Source organism: Ursus americanus, chromosome 28 (assembly GCF_024610735.1).
Source record: "Ursus americanus isolate L20-20 chromosome 28, mUrsAme1.1.p, whole genome shotgun sequence".
NCBI classification, from domain to species: domain Eukaryota; kingdom Metazoa; phylum Chordata; class Mammalia; order Carnivora; family Ursidae; genus Ursus; species Ursus americanus.
In genome coordinates, this window is record NC_142154.1 from 1,349,395 (window position 1) to 1,362,379 (window position 12,985).

General features: G+C 40.3%; 1 protein-coding gene across 5 annotated transcripts in view; it reads left to right on the forward strand.

Annotated features, from left to right (window-relative positions):
- Positions 1-12,985, forward strand: part of ZFAND6 (zinc finger AN1-type containing 6) — a 68,397-nt gene that overhangs the window by 10,183 nt on the left and 45,229 nt on the right. The window lies entirely within an intron of this gene.

Genomic DNA, 12,985 nt, shown 5'->3' on the forward strand with positions numbered 1-12,985 from the left:
TGTTTGGACAGGAAATAGGTGTTGAGAGGATCAAACTTGACTTTGTTCGTCAAGATCTCTAGTTGAGAACCCGAGTGTGGTTAGAGGCGGCGGGGGCCGGGGTCCTCTCCAGCGACGGGCTTCCTCGCCGTCACACCTGGAGGGGGTCATGCCCCTGAACTCAGCGGGTTGTTCAGTACGTGGGAGGGCGGCGGGCGGCTGGGGCTCCAGGCGCGAGTGAGGTCAGGGGTCGGCGCCGCCGGGGCTTTCCCTCCCGCTCCTAGGACACTCCCTCCCCCCAGCTACAGTGTGCCCCGGACTCACCCCAGCACCTCCCCCTACAGTGTGCCCCGGACTCACCCCAGCACCTCCCCCTACAGTGTGCCCCGGACTCACCCCAGCACCCCCCCCTACAGTGTGCCCCGGACTCACCCCAGCACCCCCCCTACAGTGTGCCCCGGACTCACCCCCAGCACCTCCCTCAACTACAGCGTGCTCTGGACGGGGCAGCGGGCTGGCATCCTTAGTGTGCTACGGATTTGGTGTTTAGGAGCTTATTGACTTCATTCTGTGCAGCGCAAGGTAAAAGTGCTCGCTCCTTCATTCAGACTCCATCCGTTCCAGTCGTGGACCCGAGAAACACCCTCAACAGGAGCGGGGAATGGGTGCAGAGCTGTAGGTGGGCTGTCAACACTTTTTGAAAACTATCTCTGAATCTACTGACATTTCTTACTTACGAAGTATTTATAGTATGTTTCACTACCAGAGTGTTCTTTAGAGACTGTTTTTTTTCATATTGTTGCTCTTTGATGTCCTAGAAGTGAGGATGTAAGAGTTCGTCTGAATAATCGGCCCAGGTGCCTGCTAAGCATTTCAGGCGGTGTAGCTGTATTTGCTGTGCTACCCCTTCCAGTTCTTGCAGAGGTTTTTAAATGTATGTTTTTCCGTTCTGTTGCTTAAACAATACTATAATAATAGCAATAATAATAATAATATTGGGAAAAGTCACTGTATACCCGTAAGAACATCACTGTGTGGTGCTCTTATTTTTTTTCACTCTTCTGTACCTTACCAAATTCTTGTGTTTTTCCCGTAATTGTAAATAAGTGAAGTTTTATATTTTTCTTTCACTAAACTGTGTCATCTGTTAAAATTGTTTTAATTTTAGTTGTATAATTCTCTTAAGTTAGTAGGACCTTAATTGACCTAGTCTTGCCTGTGTCACATTTAGATTGTTCTAATTTTTCACCATTTTAAATAGCATTGCATTCAACAGACTTCTGTGTGTACATTTAAAAATATTTTTTCTTTTTTTCCCAAGATTTTTCTTCTGGAAAAATTCCCTGAGTGGGCTTACCTAGATCAAAGGATATGAGCGCTTCAGTAGCCAAATTGCTTTTTAGAAAGGTTATACCGGTTTATATTGCCACCAGCAGGATGCACTTCAAAATTTCTCTAATGGGTAGCCCCTTAAGTCTTCTATTAAAGTGTGCCTCTGACGCTCTCTGATTGGGTGATTAGTTTTTGCCTAAACTAATAAACTGTTTTAAATCCCATTTTCCAAGATGTAGATGAATATGAAGTCATTTTCTGGACATTAAAACGAGCTGAAGGAAATTGGAAAAATTTTTACCTGCTTAAGTGAGCGATTATATCTTCATTGGGTATTTTACTTATTATACGTATTGGTGTCTGTAAGTACCGGGCTTAATGTTTTACATCAGCCTTGCTCTTCAGATCAGATTTTCTAGTACGTGCTTCTTCTAGTAAGCACGTATTGAAAGAAATATTTTCTTAGAAATCATCTGTCAGAAACGTTTTTAGAGAGGGGCTGCAGTAGTGTCAGTAAACATCACCTGCGTCTGAACAGTGTGGACAGCCTTTGTCACTGTGCATCTCTGGATTTTTTATATGGTAGAGAAACAGAATTAGTATGTGTAGGTCTACAGTTTAAAATGGTATATCAGCACCTTTCCAGTATTTCATAGGTTTTCAATTAAACGTGAGAAGATGACTGTGCACTCGCAGAGCAGTACTAGAGACTTGTTGTTTTTGTCTGTCTTTAAGAGAGCTCTTTGTTTGGCAATGACTGCTGATCATGGGGTCCTGACAGCTAGTGTGTTCAATGGGCTAGTCCGTAACTGCACAGGTTATGAACTTGTTAACTCATGAGCCAGAATAAACTTAAAAAGTTGCTTTAAAGCAAAATTCAAGACAATTGAAGATACTAATGTAATTGATGAACGGGAGGCAGTGGTAGATGGCAGGGGAAGCTCTGACTCACTGATGCAACAGTAGTTGAGCACAGCTGCAGTTTAATTTAACTTATTTTCTGTGAGTTTTTTCTTCAATTTCTGATAACATCAGGTCTCCAACTTCAAGAGCTAATGTTGTTTTGCTGGTCATTGTGTTTGTTTCAGGGGAAAGCTTTTTTAAATGTCTGTTTTGTTTGCCAACAGGTGAAGAGTTGAGTTTTCTAGACACTTGGGTCTTTCTTAACATTTGGAATGGAGGAGAAGGACTTAAAACTCATCAGTTGTAATTAGTGAAATAGTTACCATGAAACACATTTTCCACACATTTAAATTTTGTGGCTGTATCAGAACTTACACAGATAAATTCTTCATTCATGAGTAGGACAATTGTTTGGGTTTCACTTGAATATTTACAATTTGTGTTGGTGCTTAAATATTTATATCCCAATCTTTCCTTTGTTCTGAATTTGAGAAAATGTATTTAATTTTTTTTTCAATCTTAATAGACTGGTCTTGTTGCTAAAATAGAGATGAAGATAATTGTAAATATAACGATTTTAACTACAGTCTTTTTTTCGGGTTTAGCTATGGATCACATTTGAAAGGGGGACCTGCTCTCCTGGGGCTCTGGGAATGCCAGCACTTAGAGCTTCTGTAATGTGAGGGTGTCTGCTGTGTCTACTGTACTACTCTCTGGTTGACAGCACCCGGGAGCAGCAGCCTTTCGGTATATAGGTTTTATTCAGAGTAGAAGCCAGTTCTCTAGAGGGAGAAGAAAATGCTTTAAATGAGCTAATATTGAGGCAAGGTAAGAATAGCGATAGCTCTGTTTTATTCATTAAGGATTAGAAAAAAGTGATCTAAGAGGGAATATTAAATCCATTCAGAGCTTCTATTAGTCTCCATTCAAGGGGAATACGGTGATTTTTTTTTCCTCTAATGACATAAGGTAAAACTTTAATGGTCAGTAAGTTGGCAAAACTGGAGAGAACCTAGAACCAATGGCTTAGTATTTACAAGGTCTCTTTGCTCTGTGTAATAGAGGAGGAACTTTACAGTTTAGCAGTGTTTTTCCTGTGTGGCTTCTTTATAAAAGGTAGGTAAATGTTTTAGGAAGTAATTTTTCTTGATAACTTTTAGGAAGTGCTTATTTATTAACTGATGTTTGGGAACCTGTTTGGCTTAAATCTAATTTATCGTGTTTGGATGTCATTAGAAAAAATAAACTTGAAACATTTTTTTTTTTTGGTAAAAGGGAGCAGATCCATCTATCTCTCTTTATACCTTTTACATTTTCTCCCCAGTATAACCACCTTCCTCCCCCACCAACAGATTTTTGTTGAGTGTGTACTTGATTTCTCAGTAAAATTTAGCACTATTAACTACGTTTTCTTTCTTGCAACTCTTCCCATGAGTTTGATGATATTGCTTTGGCTTCTTCTTGTGATCTCTGTCCTTTGCAAGTGTTTCCTCTTTATAACCATAAAGTATTGAAATTTCATAGGATTTTGACCCTAACATTCTTCTCAGACTATCCTTCTTGGGTGATCTCCAGGACCACATCAACAGTTAACTGCCTCTACATAGTAATGGTTCTAAGATCTGTATCTTAAATCCAGATTTTTTGGTTTCACTTGAAACCCATGTTCATGCAGCTCACAAAGGTCTGTCTTCCATACCTATGTGAGACTCAGCAAAGCTCAATTTTAACTGCCTTTTGTCTCCCTCCCAGCAGTACCCTACAACCCTTTCTTCCCTCCTGTCCCACAAAATGGGTGGTATGCAAAACCTGGGTTTTGTTCTGATTCTTCCTTCTTCTTCATACCCGTGAGCCTCAACTTCCTAACAATTTTATTTATTTATTTATTTATTTATTTATTTATTTATTTATTTATTTATTTTTAAAGATTTTACTTTTAAGTAGTCTCTACACCCAGTGTGGGGCTTGAACTCACAACCCTGAGATCAAGAGTCACACACCCCATGGACTGAGCCAGACATCTGTCCCTCCTTTTTTTTTCTTTTTAAAGATTTTATATATTTATTTGACAGAGAGAGACAGCCAGCGAGAGAGGGAACACAAGCAGGGGGAGTGGGAGAGGAAGAAGCAGGCTCCTAGCGGAGGAGCCTGATGTGGGACTCGATCCCAGAACGCCGGGATCACTCCCTGAGCCGAAGGCAGACGCTTAGACTGCGCCACTCAGGCGCCCCTGAATTGGCAATTCCGAGTCTTTTGCCTCTCCATATAAACTTGAGAATCAGTTTGTTGATATCCACAAAATAACTTTATGGAATTTTGATTGGGATTTCATTGCATCCGTAGATTAATTTTGGAAGAACTGACATCTGGACAATATTGAGTCTGCCTACGGGTAAACATAGAATATCTCTCCATTTATTTAGTTCTTCGATTTTGTTCATCAGAGTTTTGTAGTTTTCTTCATATGGATTATATGCATATTTTGTTAGATTTATACTACCTAGGTATTTCATTTTTGGATGGTAATGTAAATGGTATTATGTTTTTAATTTCAAATTCATTGCTGATGGATAAGATAGCAGTTGACTTTTATATATTAACCTTATATCCTACAACTTTGCTATATCCACTTATTAGTTCCATGAGGGTTTTTTGTTGTTGTTGATTCAGATTTTCTGCGTATGTGATCATGTTATCCGTGAACAAAGACAATTTAATTTCCTCCTTTGTAATCTGTATACTTTCTGTTTTCTTTTCTTGTCTTACTGCATTAGCTAGTACTTTCAGTACTGTGTTGAAAAGATGGTACATATTTGCCTTGTTTCTGATCTTTGTGGGGAAGCTTCAAGTTTCTCACCATCATGTATGATGCCACCCGTAGGAATTTTGTAGATATTCTTTATCAACTAGAGGAAGTTTCCCTTTGTTCCCATACTAACTTTTCAAGTCCTCACAACAGTTATTATGAGTTGAGTGTTGTTGTCTGTGTTTCACAGAAGATGATACTGAGGCATAGAGAGTTTAGGCCACTTAACCAAAGTCAAACAGCTGGTTAAGTGATAGAGCCTCTGTTCAGTTGTCAAGTCTGACACCAGTACATGATCTTGCCATTCAGATTTGCTTGGAGAAGAAAAGATATTCAAGGTGGGGAGACTGCCAGGATTGTTTGGGAAGCTCCATGGTAATCTGAGTAATTTTAATAATCTTCCCGAACTTTGGGATTGTGATCTCAAGGCCACTTTCAGATGACTTCCTGCAAGAGGTAAAAAGGAGTACTCCTTATCCCAGTAACTGTCAGACGGTGGAATTGGTGGAGTTCCAGCTCTCTAGGGTCTTTGTGAGGATGGGACCGTGCCTTCTCCCGACCTTCTGCTGAGTTCATGTCTTCTGGGTCTTTGATTTCCCCTGAGCTCAAACTCAGAATTTTTTTGTAGTGATTTATTAATCAGTCTCTGTCTTTACCTTCCTTAATTTTCTTTTACAAAAATTTCTGATGTGGATATGGTACAGGTAAAAATGGTGTACTGAGCACTGTGCTTTCTTCTTTATATTCATTATTTTTAACCTTCTAGCCCTGTGAGTTGGTGGTGGTGGTACCCACATGGATAAATATTCCACAGATTTCTTTAGCACCTACTAGGTGCTATGCCAGGAACTTATGATATCTTGGGGAAACATAATCAGAGGATTAAAGTGTTTTGTGATATAAGGAAAAAAGACATCAGGTTTTAACAGGAGCAGAGAATGAGAGAAGACTTTATAGAGGCAGAAGGACTCATACTAAGATTAAGAAGATACTAAAAGCTAACCAGAGTAAATAAAAGGGATGGGATAGGGTAGGCCTTGTAGCTGGAGAACAAAACATGTGCAAGATAAAGATTAACAGCATAGAAGCTGAGAGCTTCAAGACCCCCATGAAGCAGAATGACAGGAGACTGAGGCTGGATAGGCTGGCCAGAGGAGCCTGTTCTCTTAGTGATGGAGAGCCATTGGATTATTGATCTGGGGAGTGGTCTGATCGTGTATATTTTCTTGAGTATTTACTTTGACAATAAAGTATTTTAATATTTTATTCAATACTCTTTTAATAAAGTAGGGGTTCAAGGTTACACAGCTAGTAGGAGTCAACTGCAATTTGAATTGAGGTCACTCTGCCTCTCTTTAAATCTGTTTAAGCCTAGACCATCTAAGATACTTAGTGTTCAGGTTCATTGGTTAGTAACGTAGGCAGGGGAGTTTAGTAAGAGTACACAGGTAGTTACTGGAAATCATTAGTTCAGAAGACATGAGATTAGGTGGGACTTATCATGAGATCTGTCTAATGATTGAGGCATGACTGGCCAAGAAGTGGGAAGATGTGGGCTTAAACCAGGTATAATTGCATAAAAGGGTGGGATGTGAAATATCAAAGACCTGACTACTAACTTGCATTTGAAAGAGAGGTCAGAATTGATTAGAGTTATTAAGCCAAGTTGGCAAAGCACATGATAGTTCCCTTGAAAGAAATTATTATGTTAAGCAAAGGTATTTTTTGAAACTAGTTACTGAGCCCTGTTGAATTTTGAAGTAAATTGTTGAGGGGTTTTGACACTATTAGCCCGCAGACATGGCTCTCTATTAGACTCTGGGAACAGAGATAAATGAGACATGCTGGCCCAGCACCTGAGGGCTACATCACGATCCCCTTGCATCCTTGAGCCTCAGAATGCCTCCTAAGCTACAGCCTAAACGTGGCGAAGAATTTTGAGGTCAGTTCATTCCTGCTATGCCTGTTTTATTCCCATGCCCTGTGCACTGTGCTCTCCTTTGTGCTCTACAGCTCTTTTCTAGAGGGAACAAGGTCTTGAACTTCACAGAATATTTCTTTGTCGCCTGCCCCAAACTCCAGCTTTGCTCTTGCCAGAGGCCACTACTCTTCTGTAGTTCTCGCAGCTGGTGGCTGCTGATGCCATACTCTACACCAAGAGGTTAAAAGAAGCGTGAGGTCTGTGTTTTCTAGCTCCCTTTGTTGTTTGCAGAACATCACTCTTCCTGGCAAAAACCCGGTGATCTTTCCGTCATACCTCCTTTCCTGTTCTTTACCTTCTCTACATCATTCTCATGTTTACAGGATTTGGCACCTGGTTTAAGTTCTGCTCTAACCCATTCAGCCGTCCAAGTGACTTCCCACTTCTGTGAGTGTGGGGATTTGGGTTTAGCTATTCCTCAGAGCCTAGAACAGGGGCTGGCACATAGGAAATGCTTAATTCTTATTGAATAAATAAATTTTTAAAACTCCCTTGGCTTGTGTATCCACAGAGCTTTAGCAACCCATGCCAAAGACCAAGCCTTACACCTTATTGCTTGAGGCATCTCCACCTCTGAAATTGTTTTCCAGCTGTGGAAGTGGAATACATGTTAATTATTAAAAATTTAGAAAATGGATTGACCAAAAAAAATTCACTCAGAATCTAGGGGATGTTTTACCTTTATATCTTTCTAAGCTTTTTTTTCCTATGCACATGCAAATGTATTTTTAATTTTTTGAGGAATCACAGTTTCGTATTTTGAAATCTTTCCATGTAATTATTCTTTATTCGCTTAAAACACGAATGCCTGCTGTGTGGCATTGCTGACGGGATAACGTTAGCGGACACGGGCCCCGCTGCGGCAGAGCTGCTGGCGAGAAGCCGGTGGGTGAGGACGTCGTGGCTGATGGCCACGCGGGGCTCTGTCACGGGAAGTACCAGAGTTTGGTCAACCACCCTGTATTCTTTTTACTTTGGGACCGATTTTTTTATTGTTAGAAACAGTGCTGTCATGATGATGTTCTTAGGGTAAATTTAAAGAAGAGGAATTCTGGGTCGAAGACTACATTTTAGTCTTTTAAACTTGTTCTAGAGAACAGTGGTACTACTTTATATTCTCACCAAAAGGATGGGCTAGTTTGTGTAAAAGCTAGTTTATCTGTACCCACACAAGAAAAGTATGTTAGTTTCTTTAATGATTCTAATTTACATGCCGCAGAATTCACCCATTTAGTAAGTGTTCAATTCAGTAATTTTAAATAAATTCACAAAGTCATGTAATTACTACCACACTCCACTTAAACATTTCCATCACCCCGAAAAGATTCCTCAAGCCTGTTTGTAAACAAGTCCCATTCCCAACCCCAGTCCTGGGCAACCAGTATATCTGCTCTCTGTCCCTGTAGATTTGTTCTTTCTCAACATGTAAATGGAATTACATATTTTAATGTGGTCTTTCGAGCTTGACTTCTGTCACCAGCATGTCTTTATGTGCATCCAGGTTTCAACATCTGTCATTAGCTTGGTCCTTTTTTCTTTTATCTTTGATCTTTTTGGTTTTTATTGCAGTAAAACACACATAAAAATATACCATTTAAATCATTTTTAAGTGTATAGTGGATTGGCATTAAATGCATGTCCACTGATGTGCAGCCATCACTGCTGTCCATCTCCAGAACTTTTCTCGTCTTGAAACGCCAGAACTTTTCTCATCGTTATTAAACAATAACTCCCCATCCCTGCTGCCCAGTAATTACTATTTTACTTTGTGTCTCTGTGAATTTGACTATTTGAAGTTCTTTTTTTTGTTTGTTTTTTGTCTGTTTGTTTTTTAACTAAGCTCTATGCCCAATGTTGGGCATGACCCCAAGATTAAGAGTCACATGCTCTGCTGACTGAGCCAGCCAAGGTGCTCCTGAAGTTCTTTGTATAAGTGGAATCATACAGAATTTGTCCTTTTGTATCTGGCTTATTTCACTTAGCATGAGATTTTCAAGGTTCATTCATCTTGTGGCACATACGAGAATTTCACTCCTACTAAAGACTGTATAATATTCCCTTGTGAATATATATATCCCATTCTGTTGAACCATTCATCTGTCTGCAGACATTTGGGGTGTTGTGAGTAATGCTGCTGTAAACTCTGGGAGGCAAATAATCGTTCCAGTTCCTGCTTTCACATCTTTTGGTTATATACCCAGGAGTGGAGTTGCTGGATCATGTGGTAATTCTACATTTAACTTTCTGAGGAACTGCCAAACTTGTCATAGAAGCTATACTGTTTTACATTGCCACACCAGTGCACAAGAGTTCCAGCTTCTCCATGTCCTCACCAACACTCCTCTGTCTTTTTGAAAATAGCTATCCCGAAGGTATGACGTATCTCATTATGGTTGTGATTTGCATTTTCTAATGATTAGTGATGTTGAGCATCTTTTCCTGTGCTTATTGGTCATATGTTGGTATATCGTCTTTGGGGATATGTCTGTCCAATTTCTTTGCCCGTGTTTGGGTTGGGTTGGATTTTTTGTTGTTGAGTTGTAGGAGTTCTTTATATTTTCTGCATATTAATTCCTTATCCGACAGTAGCACTTGCACATGTTTTCTCCCATTCTGTGAGTTGCTGTTTTACTCTGTTGATTGTGTCTTTTGATGGACAATATTTTTAGTTTTGATAATGTCCAAATCATCTATTATTGTTACCTGTGTTTTCAGTGTCATATCTAAGAAATTATTGCCAAATCCAGCGTCCAGTCTTTCGCCCTATGTTTTCTTCTGGGAGTTTTATAGTTTGTATGTCTAGGTCCTTGATCCATTTTCAGTTGATTTTTGTACATGGTATAGAGTAAGGGTCAAACTTCATTCCTTTGCATGTGGAGATCCAGTTTTCCCACCACTGGTTCTTGAAAAGACTCCCCTTCCCCTCATTGGGTGGTCTTGGCTTGTCCCTTTTTATTGCTGGTTAGTATTCCTTGTGTCGATGTAGACCACGTGTTACTGCTCCGTTTACCAGCGAGTGGACATTGGGTTGTTTCCAGCTTTCGGCTAGTCTGAATGCCGCTGTGAACGTGTATGTGTGATTTTTTGGGTGGCATACATTTTTGTTTCTCTTGCATAGACACCCAGAAGTGGAATTACTAGATCATATGATAACTGCAAGTTTAATTTTGTAAGAAATGGCAAACTGTTTTCCTAAGTTCCTGCAATCATTTATGTTCCCAGCAGCAGAGCGTGAGAACTTGAATTTCACTCTCACCAACACTTGGTGTGGTCGGTTTTCGTAAGCGTAGCTACTCTGGTAGATACGAAGTGGTATCTCATGGGGCTGGGGGGGCGAATTTATACTTCTCAGACAGCTGCAGACACCTCTAACATGGAATGCTAGTATGGGTCTTCTGCCTGGAGCCTCCTGTCGTTCCAGCTTTCCTCCTTTTCCCACCACTTAGTCTGAAGCTTTATCAACCCCCAGTCTCTTGTTTCCTCCTCCTTTCCAGCTGCAAGTCCCTCTTCAGTCACTTTCTTAGTTTCTAATCTTGGACTGGGTCAACCATTTATATACTCTGCTTCTAAACCTAAGCAGTTAATGCTACCAGAGCAGATCACATACTTTTATATTTTGATACTGCTGTGAGTTTTTCTATAACTTTTTATTTTGATTTAATTTCAAACTTAACATAGAAGTTGGATGAATAGTTCAAGGAACTCCTACTTCTTTTTCCCAGATTCTCAGTTGTTATGCTTTGTCCCATTTGTTTATCATATTCCTTTTCCTGTCTGTTTTTCTTTCTATATGTATATGTATATATGTAAATCTGTGCGTATTTTTTTTTGACTCATTGGGTAAGCTGGAAGCTTACTCAGGTTGCATAGCTGTAAGTGGTAAAGCAGGAATTTGAATCCAGATCATCGTGTGTGTGTGTGTGTGTGTGTGTGTGTGTGTGTGTGTGTGTGTGTAGTATCTGGCACATACTTTGGTGCTCAGGAAATGCCTCTTGAATTGACCAGAGAGCGCAGTTCACCCGTCAGAGTCTGTATCTCATCTCTTCTTGGGGTTTCGACATGTCTAGGTACTTGGGATTTGGAGTCAGACTCCCTGGGTTCAGATCCTTGCTTTCCCGCCTACTAGCGGTTTGACTTGAGCAGCTTCAGTTTCCTCGTCTCTGGAATGGAGGAGGTAAGAGTTCCTACTTGTAAGGGATATTGTGAAGATCAGAGGAGACAGGACAGGGAAAGCATTTATCATGGACCCTCTCACTTCCGTTTGTGGCTCCTCGTGTTCTTCTGACATAGCTGCTAGCTTCTCTTCGTTCACCCTGCCCCACCGTCACTCCGTGATCTTTTTACTGGCAGAGTTGATGAGATAGCCAATATCCAGTTAGCAGACAGCTCTGGAGAAAGGTCTGAGCTAGAGTCCTGTTTGGGAAACACTTGCTCTAAGCTCCTAGTCAGAGCTGGGAGACTGAAGCTTCGTTCATAAAGAGACAGATACCAGGTGTGGGGATTTTGAGATCTGGTTCCAGGAGCCATGGCACTGTTGAAGCACATGAAACTGGCGTCCCAGTTTTTGAATATTTTTAATTGCCCTTCTAAACCTCTGGAATGTTTCAGAAATACCAACTTTTTAGGGCCCATAAAATACAGGGTCACACGTTTGGAAGGAGTACAGAAATTTGAGGTAGCCTGACATGTCTGCCCCTGTCCTGCACTCCTCTCAAAGGTACATGTTTTCCAACAGACTTCTATCTTGTTGTTAGATCTCACATCCTAGGTTTTTCTTCAGAAGGTAAGGTCTCTGTGGGCGTGACCCCATTGGGCAAGTAGGAGGAAGAGAAAGTCATCAAAGCAAATACATCCAAGTATAGGAGTTCGTTGGTCTTGTCTTTTTAGTCAGTAGAATGTGTATAGTAACCTCTGAGGTGACTGGGGTTTTTTTTTTAACAGTGAAGAGGGTGCATGTGAAACTAGAAGCTGTGTGGAGGGTAAGGGGGAGCAACACAGGCATCTCTGAGGAATTTGCATGTTAGTTGCTAGTCTGTGTGTGACTGAACTCCAAGCCGTACTTTAGTCTTCTAATAATTTAGATAGTTTTCTCAGAATAATTAAATATCTCTTTGAAGGAAATGGTTATCAGCACCTCTTGTCTAATTGTTTTCACCAAATGGGTTTCATTTAGGTAAAATTTTTAATGTTACTTTGCTGTCTTAATTTCTTAGGAAAATCAAGAGTGAAATATTTTAAAGAAAAACAGCACCGAGGGTTGCTGATTTCTCATCAGTACCCTTAGTTTGTTCTTCAGCGTCTCTACTAAGAAACACATCCCAACTTTCCGTAGTGTTTAATGCCTCACTGTGACCATTACTGTTAACAGATGATAACATTCTTGGATGTGAAATTGTGCTCTGTGCTGATACAGAAAGCTTATTTCTCAAGTTAAGACCAAATTATTTACAGTGATAATTCAGTGGACAAATTGGAATAGAAGCTGTTTTGTATTTTCAGGACACCCTAATTCTTAAAATGGGAAAGCTGCATAACTCAGAATTGTGTTCAGCTTGCTGGTTGTGGTCATTAGATTGCAAATGTATGATACATCTTAAGACAACAAAAAGTACATATGAGTAACTTAAGGAAGACAAACATATTTCTTCCTAACCAGAAATCTTGTGTGTTACATGAATCTTAGTAACCGTCAGGTTTTTAGCAGAGGGAAAGGAAGCTGACTGTTAGATAGGAAGAGGTGGAATTTTTATTGTACTCCCAGTAAAATATTTTGTGTATTGCTGTCCTTTGTTAGGCGTAGTTTCTTCAACAGTTAAGAGACAACGAAGTCTTTAGTAATGTCCAAAGTACGGAGCCGGCAGCCAGTGAGATAACCGTGCCCCAGAGCTTCTGTACAGTGGGAGCCACAGCTGAGCGTTCTAAATAATCCTAATCCCAGCAGATCTATTTCATAATTTACATTTGCCTAATCAGAATATCTGCTC